The following is a 9,373-nucleotide window of genomic DNA, read 5'->3' as shown; positions in this document are numbered from 1 at the left end:
AAGAGTGGAGGGCCATGCAAAGCAAAGAAGGCTTTGATATAAAGCCTCCATTGATTCCTGCAATATTTCTGTTCATATTGGAGAATGGAAGCCACCCTTCCGGCCTTTACTGCTCTCTTATCTCTGCCTCAGCCTATATTATTAGCTCCTCACACTTTACTTAAGTGTATTATGGGTGAAAAGAAAGCCAGGGTATGGCCAATAAATTCGGCAAAGATTCTTATTATCTAGACAAGGAAATGGGCATGGCTCCCTGGCTTGAGTCCATGTCTGCACAGTCTTTGAGTTCTTCTTCTGACACCAAAGTATTCGTTGGTCAAAAGTCAGACTCTGTGGGTTCTGTATACAAAAAGGAGCAAAAAATAACAACAAATATTTATGTAGTGCTTTCTCTAGGCCAATCACTATTTGAAGCAATTTTTAAATAGTAACTCATGTAAATCTTTCAATAATCCTAAGAAGTAGTACTATTTTTAACCGCATTTTACAGATGAGAGAATGGAGGCAGAGAGAAGTTAAGTCACTTAACCTAAGGTTACACCAATGTTCAATGACACATTTGGGATCTGAGTACAGAAGGCTGATTCTAGACTCTGTGTCTTTAACTACTCACAATGCTACTTTAATTTGCTCATCAAATTACATGCATGTTTAAATAACCTAACAGGATCACTTAGTCCTTCTTATATACCCAAGTGCAGTACAAACAATGGTGTCTGAGGGTTGTGTGGGCAAGGTCTGGAACAGGTCTGAACCAGTTCTCAGCACAGGTAATTTGATTTGGTTCAAATTCTGACTTTCCCACAGATTTATGATTCTCAGTATAGTGTTTCATGCTTAGTGTGATTAGCAAAGATATTTTCTGATATCCAAGAACAACTCACCTCTCTTGGCTCAAACTCATAGCTTGAATACTCACTAAATTACCAATTAATTCATTTCTTTTTTCCTTCATTTATTCATCAAACTCTGATCCTATGTCTTGTATATAAGATACCATATGGGCAAGTGAAGGATGAGTGGAAAAAAGGAAAACTAAATGAAATAGTTGTAGTCCCTGCCTTCAAGCTGTGAGTTTGTGTGCACATGTGTACACTTACAAGTAAACTTGAGAACCCAACTTTATATACTGTACTCATTTGGGTCGTTTAGTACTCTGAAGTGCTCAATGTGATGCATCTTACTGGTTCCCTAGTGTCCAGAACACCACACATAAACAGGTTTTTGAAAGGCAGCTCACTGGGGCATAGTTGCTCTTATTGGCCAGTGAATCTCTACGCTGTCCAAACTGGATAGAATAGTGATGGTAGATTATTGGTTCACGCTGTGCACGACACTCTATTCAATTGCTAAAAAAACAAGAAAAGGACAAAAATGTTAAAAAAATGATAAGACAAGCCATAGACTGGGAGAAGATATTTGCAAAAGACACATCTAATAAAGGACTATTATCCAAAATATGCAAAGAACTTTTTTTAAAAATTATTTTTTGTTAATTCTCACCTGAGGATATTTTCCCATTGATTTTTAGGGAGAGTGGAAGAGACAGAGAAAGACAGAGAAACATCAATGTGAGAGAAACACATCGATGCTGAGCCTGGAAGCCTGCAACCAAGGTACGTGCCCTTGACCAGAATCGAATCTGGGACCCTTTGGTCCTGCAACCAAGGTATGTGCCCTTGACCAGAATTGAACCCGGGACCCTTTGGTTCTCAGGCTGATGCTCTAGCCACTGAGCCAAACCGGCTAGGGCTGCAAAGAACTCTTAAGGCTCAACAGTAAGAAAACAAACAACCTAATTTAAAAAAATGGGCCAAAGACATTAACACACACCTCACCAAAGAATATATGTGATGGCAAGTAAGCCTATGAAAAGATGCTTCACATCATATGTTATCAGGGAAATGAAAATTAGAAAAACAATGAGATACCACTCCCCACCTATGAGAATGGCAAAATCTAGACTACTGACAACACCAAATGTTGGTGAGGATGTGAAGCAACAGGACTCTCATTCCTTGCTGGTAGAAATACAAGATGGTACAGACATTTTGGAAGATAATATGTCATCTTCTTATAAAACTAAACATACCCTTACCATACAATCCAGCAATTGTGCTCCTTGATATTTATCCAAAAAAGTGAACACTTATGTTCCCACAAAAACTTACATATGCAAGTTCGTAGCAGCTTTATTCATAATTGTCTAAATTTTAAAACAATGAAGATATCCTTCAGTAGATAAATGGATAAATAAATGGTGGTACATAAAAGAATACATTTTTCAGCTATCAAGCCATGGAAAGGATAGAGAAATCTTAAATGCATATTACTAAGTAAAAAAAGCCAATTTAAAAGGCTACATACTGGATAATTCCAATTATATGGCAATCTGGAAAAGGAAAATTATAGAGACAATAAAAAGGTCAGGGTTTGGGGGGTTTTGGGTGGGAAAGAGATGAATAGGCAGAGCACAGAGGACCTTAAGGGTAGTGAAAATATTCCGTATGATTTCATAATGATGGATAATGGATACATGTCATTATACATTTGTTCAGACTCACAGAATGTACAACACCAAGAGTAAACCATGAACTTTGGGTAATTATGATGTGTCAATGTAGGTTCATTAATTGTAACAAATGTCCCATTCAGGTGGAGGATTTTGATAATGGGGGAGATTCATGTGTGAGCAGAGGTTATATGGGAAATATCTGTACCTTCTTAATATTGCTGTGAACCTAAACCTGCTATGAAAATAAAACCTTAAAAACAAGCAAGCAAGCAAGCAAGCAAGCAAGCAAGCAAGCAAACAAATCCTGGTGTTCTGACCTTGATAAACCACTTTGCATCTATAGCAGATACTAGTTGGTTATCTTTGCCTCATCCATTTTCCCTTCTTCTTTGTCAAAGGCCTCCAGTTTTATTTGGGAATTCAAGTGGTCCAGGGAAGCTGCTTTTGCTGTTGGCTCATTGGGAGCTTAGTCAAATAGAATAGCTAATTCCCTGCCAGTAATGATTACTTCTGGTGTGACTTGCGGCTTAAGCTAGCAAAGTCCAAGTGAGTATCAGGCCTTTTTTTGGTGAATGCTGGGACAAAGATGCTCTTGTGTACCTTCTAGATGTGAATGAGGAAGTTCATGACTCTGGGAGCTGCTGGCTAGCAGCCATTCTTGGGAACAGTAGGGGATACAGTGTGGAGATGAAGTTAAAGTTAGGATAGAGAGCTAGAAAGAGAATAAGTTCTCAGTGAAACTAATGAAGCCAGTATACCTTTCATCTTTTTAATTAAAGAGCCAATAAAGTGCTTTTAAGATTTAACATATATGAGTCAGATTTTCTTCTACACGCAGTCAAAAGAGACAGCAAGTAGGTGCATTATCTTTTCTGGCACACACTGCTCTGGACATGAGTAAATCACTCAGCCTTTTTGATTATTTTTATGGATGCAGGTGGAGTAAAAAGAATTAAAATGCATTTTTAAAAAGTTAAATCATTTTTTATTGTTGACAGTATTACAGATGTCCCCCAATTCCCCTTGCCTCTTAGCCCCCCTCCTCCCAACACCTGCCCCACTCAAAGTCTTTCTTTTTTATGTCTCATTTTTGTCTTCTGGAGAACACAAATACCCCCGTCATGGTAACCAGACCCTGTTGGTAATTATAATGGACTAGAGGTCTGGTGCGCGAAATTCGTAGATGTGGGTGTGTGTGTCCCTCAGCCCAGCCTGCACTGTCTCCAATCTGGGACCCCTCAAGGGATGTCCGACTGCCCATGTAGGCCCGATCCCACCAGGATCAGGTCTACACGGGCAGTTGGGCATCCCTCTCACAATCCAGGACTGCTGGCTTCCAACCGCTCGCCTGCCTGCCTACCTGATTGCCCCCAACTGCCTTCCCTGCAGGCCTGGTCCCCCCCAACTGCCCTCCCCTGCAGGCCTGATCACCCCCAACTGCCCTCTGTTGCAGGTCTGCTCCCTCTCAACTGCCCTCCCCTGCTGGCCATCTTGTGGCAGCTATCCTGTGTCCACATGGGGGAGGCCATCTTTGACTACATGGGGGCAGCCATCTTGTGTGTTGGAGTGATGGTCAATTTGCATATTACCCTTTTATTAGATAGGATTGTGTGGACAGTGTTCCCAAAGAATAGAACAGAAGTGAGTGGAGGGAAAGATTCTGTATTTAAATTTCACTAGTAGCTTTCTTTTCCATGCTTACTATCTTTAAGAAAGCAGACTCTCTCTGCCTCATACTTTCTCTTGGTTTTGGGCAGAGGTTTGAAGGGGAGGGTTTGAGGAGACAGTTATAGAGTGTGGGTAGGAGGAAGCACTTTAGTGAAAATTTAGAGCTATGTTAGAGGTAGAAATCTCTCACATTTCCCTCTATTTTATAGGAAGATAAGCTGAGACATAGAGTTGGGTCCCAGTCCACATACCCTGGGCAGTCCAGCCACATTACAGAGATTTGAATTTGAGTCTGAACTCCCAACCAGGCCTCTCCTCTGGATGACCTCTTTGCCTCCTCCTGAGTCTTGTGAATGACTTCCCCTGGAACCAAATAAGATGTTCTGGAGAAAGCACTATGTCAGCCTTGTAGGCAGAAGGGTCTGGTTTCCTGAGATACCATTGCTGGACTCATGGTGCTGGGCTGATTCTGGGCTCAGGTGTTTTCTAAAGTCAGGTGACTGGTTTTTACAATATCTTGAAGCTTCCTTCAGAGGAACATGGAAGCACATGGGACACAGGTCTCATAACAGTTGAAGAGGGGAATGAGGGCTGAGGCATGGCAGTTAGCTGTAGTCAGCAAGAGTCCAAAAGGCAGGAGCAGTTGGTGGCATGCAGCAGCATTGTCCCCTCTGACCTTCAGCTCCTGGAGTTCCAGTAAAGGTCTTGGCTATGCTGCAGCACTGGGACTCTGCATCTCAGTAAGATATTTTCTCTTTCACTGTAGAATTGAGAAGAGTAAGGAATATAGAGGCTTAAGAAAGATCCAGGGGCCTGAATGTATTAGTTATCTATTGTTTTCTAAGGAATTACCCCAAAACTTAGTGGCTTAACTCTGGTCAGGTGGCTCAATTGGTTGGAGAATTGTCCAGTAAACCAAAAGGTGGGTTCAATCCCTAGTCAGGGTGCATACAGAAGGCAACCAATTGATGTTTCTCTCTCTCTAAAAAAATAAATAAAACATATCCTCAGGTGAGGATTAAACAAAACACTTAGTGACTTAAAACCACAAACACCAATTGCTTCATAGTTTCTATGGTTCAGGAAATGGGTGTGTCTTCACAAGGCCCTCTGGCTCAAAGTCTCTCATGATGCTGCAATCAAGGTATTAGGAAGGGCTGTAGTCTCATCAGAAGCTTCAACTGGGGAGAGTCTGATTTCAAGTTCACATAACAAGCTCACATGTTGGAATTCTGTCACCACAGGCTGTTGGGCCAAGAACTTAAATTGACCACTGGCTCTGGGTAAGAGGTCTTCCTAATTTCCTTGTTATACATCATTTTCCATACGGCAGTTCACAACATGGCAACTGTACTCCATCTTTGTGAATAAGTAAGAGAGTAAGAGAAGGTGAGCAAGACAGCAGCAAAGACTTTTTCTAACAATGGAAAAAAGACACCACTCACAATAGTCACGCATCTTCAGTCCAGGACTGTTTCCACACGGGGCAGAGAAGAAGGGTGTCACATGATTCAGGGCTTCATTTGGTCACCTGCACACAGAAAGAACACACTGTGTAACCAGAATTTCATGAAAGATCATAGGAAAATATTTTAAGCCTCTTGTCCTCAAACTTCTAACCACAGGAGCTCACACCCAGAGCATGTTGCTGCCGGGTGGGCCATGCATGCCACCATTCCTCTGGGTCCTCCTTCCTTTCTCAGCTAGGACACATGTCCTCAAAACCGTCCTAGTCCAACCAGCTCTGCTCCAACACAGGGACTCATTAACCCAGAGGGTATCAGGCCTCCAAAGCACTTTTCTCCTGGTAACCTCATCTTTTGCACAGAAGTTATAGTCTTTACTTTTCATTTATATCATTAAAACTCTCATTTGGGCAATTTCCTCAGAACAAAGAGACTCTCTATGCTAAAGAATTGTTGATGTTTTCCATTTCATGCCAGATAAAAATTGCTTGCAGCTTGAAGAAATTAAAAAAAGTTAATTACAGAAGTAATGTGGAATAAAATTTAAACAATATAGATAAATCTTCCTTGTTCACCACATGATCTTGTGCTCCTTCCCAGAGATGATCACTGTCAACAGTTTGGTGTAAATATTTTAAAAAATGTACAAAATTATGTGTGTGTATGTATATTCATGTGCTTGTCTATATATATATATACACACACACACACACACACACATACATATATACATATATACACTTATACACACACACACACACATACATATATCATACACACACATACAGGATGAGGCAAAAGTAGGTTTCAGTTATTTGTATGGAAAATAATATATAATTAATAAATATTAATACAAGAGTAAACTCTGTATTTCACATATTCACAATTGTAAACCTACTTTTGCTCCACCCTGTATATGTGTTTATGTACACACACCTGTTATTTTTACATAGAAAAAGTTCTACCCTGTTAAATTTAAAGGATATCATACCATATGTATTATCTTGCTAATTTCTTCCCCACATAATAATATGTTTTGGAGATCTCAGTTTATATCAGTACACATATATGTATGTGTATATTTCTAACAGCTACTGAATACATAGTGGCACAGATGCATTTTACTTTATTATATAGTTCCCTAGGGTGTGCTACAAGAAAGGACACCTGCATTAGGCTTTAGAGCAGGCCCACTTTTATTGCTAAGTCACTGTGTGAGAGTCTTGTTCACTTTAAATGTGGCTATGACAATTTTGAACACTTCTTGTGTGGAGATGTAAAGATTTCTCTAAAATGTCTAGAGGTAAAATTTCTGCGTCCAAGAATTTGCCCATTGAAATTTTTAATAAATCAGCTTACTTTTTTTTTTTCAACTTCTACCCCTCAAGGTTTCAAAAGTCTTAGGGCCTGAGTTTCTGTTTGAACAACTCAGATATATCCCTGTGGTTCCCTCACTCTTTATGGTTTTCTACATGGCTTGTTGCGTGCATTGTTTATAATTTTCTTTCTCAGATTAGACCTTAGAACCAAGACCTGGCTCCTCATTCATGTTCTAAATATTAAGTCTTCCTTGATGATGGATTAGCCTCATGATACTTCTATCAGTTTTCCGATTAAGCTCAAAGTCTTAGTACACAGTCTACATATAGGAGTACAATTTATAGGCACATATCTTGGCACCAACTTAACATAGATCAGAATTAAAAATATCAAGCTTATGTTTCACTTTCTGGCTAACCCTGCCACCGTTTAGTCCTGAATCTGGAGGATAGCAGCTTTTTCCCCATCATATTCTAGGTTTAAAACCTTCCCAAAGGCAGGTCCAAACTTTCTTCCAGCTGCCACTCAGCCACAGCCTCAGTCTCACCAGCAGAATCTCTGCATTCCTGTCTTCCTCAGACCTGGGCTATGGAGCATGTCCCTCAAGTTTGCTCTCAGCTCAGATTAGTGTTAGTCTATGATTATAAAGACACCCCTCCCCCCTGCCCCATCCTTTTCTAAGTTAGAATCTATTTTGCTTGAACAGCCCTACATGTGCTAGGTCCCCCCAGCTCTCAAGATCAGAACTCAACCCTCTGCTGTTCTGATCAGCTTTCTCAACTACTAATTGACAGAGTTACAAGGAGCCACTCTAGCCTCCATGAAAAATTTAGCATGTAATTGAGGAAGAATGTATCATCAATAAATTCATGTATTTAATAAATATTTATTATATGATTCAGATGGTGGTAGGGGATACTATGGTCAGAGAGAAAGAAAACCAAACCAAACCATGACCTTCAGCTTTATGAAGCTGGCAGACAGGGAATTAATAAGGATGAAACCCAGTATGTGAAAAGTGATATTAAAGAACATGCAAATGTTTGAGAGTATAAAAGAAGATCTGACTTAGATGGGTTGTGAGGGAGGGGCAAAGATAGCTGCCCTAACAGCACCTTCTACTAACAGCTCTTTTTTTTCTGAGTTTTTGTCAGAACCAGGGTATTCAGGTCTCCCAAACGCTGGTTCACTGCCCTTTTCCACTCCACCATGTGACCTTGGTCCTCATTTTTTTTTTTTTTTTTTAATCTAAATGTGAGGCTGGTCTAGAAAAACTCTGAATTCCCTTCTAACTACAATGTTCTTCTTTGTCTTCCTTCTCCTTATAGAAGATATATGTGGCCACTTACCAGCAGCATTGCATCCATCCATTCATTCATCACATGTTTGTTGAGCAACTATTATGTGCCAGGCACTGTATGAGGGGCTGGAAACATAGTGAAGTATGAAACATCATGCTGCCTGCCCTATGGAGTGTCCAGGCCTTGAGTACCAGTTTGAATTAATGGAGCCCTCTCTGGCCATATCAATGCGTTTAGAATTGAGTTGTGGTGGTGTAAGCAACATTGGGAACTCCTGGTGTATACTTTGAAGGGCCCAGGACAATAGTTTGCATCTTTTAGGCACTTAACACACCCTTAATGAACTTTGCTCACCTTAAGGGCATAAAACCTGGGGGCACAAAAGATAGCAGGGACCTCACTTTCAACATAAAAAGCAGCTGTAGCATAGCGGCCTCTCACTTCATGAGGTTTATGGCACTGGCTGCTGTCCTGGATAGATGTGGGAAAGCATAAATACAGTTCTGGTTCAGAGTAAACAGTCAATAAACCCCACTGGTTCAGCTGGGAGGATATTGTCCCAACCTGGAACCCTGGAGTGAGCAACCTGGATGAAGGGATGATGGTGGTCTGTCTTCAGGGAAATTATGCTCCTTTAGGGCCATGAGAACACATCCCTGTAGCTCTAATATTATTTTAGCCAGTGTGGACTTCCAGAAGGGCAAACACAGTGAGCTGGAAACTGAGAGGTGATAAAGCCCATTCTTTTCTGGCTGGGTTGATTAGGAAAAGGTTCTTGGAACCGTGTTTTAAAATATGGGAGGAATGTTAGAGAGGTGATAGTGAGAAACAAAAGAGGTCTCTTTCCAGAGGGAAGCCTCCCTTTGGGCTCTGGCTCTATTCCCTTGCAGTTGAAACCATGAAAAATAAGTAGACCTAGGAGAGAAAGTGCTCATCTCCAGAGTCTTGGGATCTCATGCTTGGATTTTCCATCTCTTCAGTAGGGGTGAGGAAGTGCAGTTTGTGCTATGGGCAGAGGGATGGGGAAGCAGACCCCGGGAGGGTCATCTGAGGGCCCTATGACATTTGGAGAGTCTTTCTTTTAGATGAGGAAACTGAGACAG

At 40.9% G+C, this 9,373-nt stretch overlaps 1 long non-coding RNA gene across 2 annotated transcripts; it reads right to left on the bottom strand.

Moving 5' to 3' along the window:
* Nucleotides 1–251: 251 nt before the first annotated feature.
* Nucleotides 252–8,138, bottom strand: LOC129150803 (uncharacterized). 2 transcript variants are annotated; one of them, XR_008557540.1, is made up of 4 exons: nucleotides 8,085–8,138; nucleotides 5,629–5,714; nucleotides 1,241–1,349; nucleotides 252–339 (listed from the first exon to the last, which is right to left on the bottom strand). It is a non-coding gene; the product is annotated as an uncharacterized LOC129150803 (long non-coding RNA). The 2 variants fall into 2 exon arrangements; XR_008557539.1 differs by lacking the exons at nucleotides 252–339; nucleotides 1,241–1,349 and adding an exon at nucleotides 4,047–4,943.
* Between the last annotated feature and the right edge of the window lie 1,235 nt (nucleotides 8,139–9,373).

The sequence above is a fragment of the Eptesicus fuscus genome, chromosome 11 (assembly GCF_027574615.1).
Source record: "Eptesicus fuscus isolate TK198812 chromosome 11, DD_ASM_mEF_20220401, whole genome shotgun sequence".
Taxonomy (NCBI): Eukaryota; Metazoa; Chordata; class Mammalia; order Chiroptera; family Vespertilionidae; genus Eptesicus; species Eptesicus fuscus.
The sequence above is the reverse complement of the archived record's forward strand: the minus strand, read 5'-3'. Positions and strand labels throughout refer to the sequence as shown.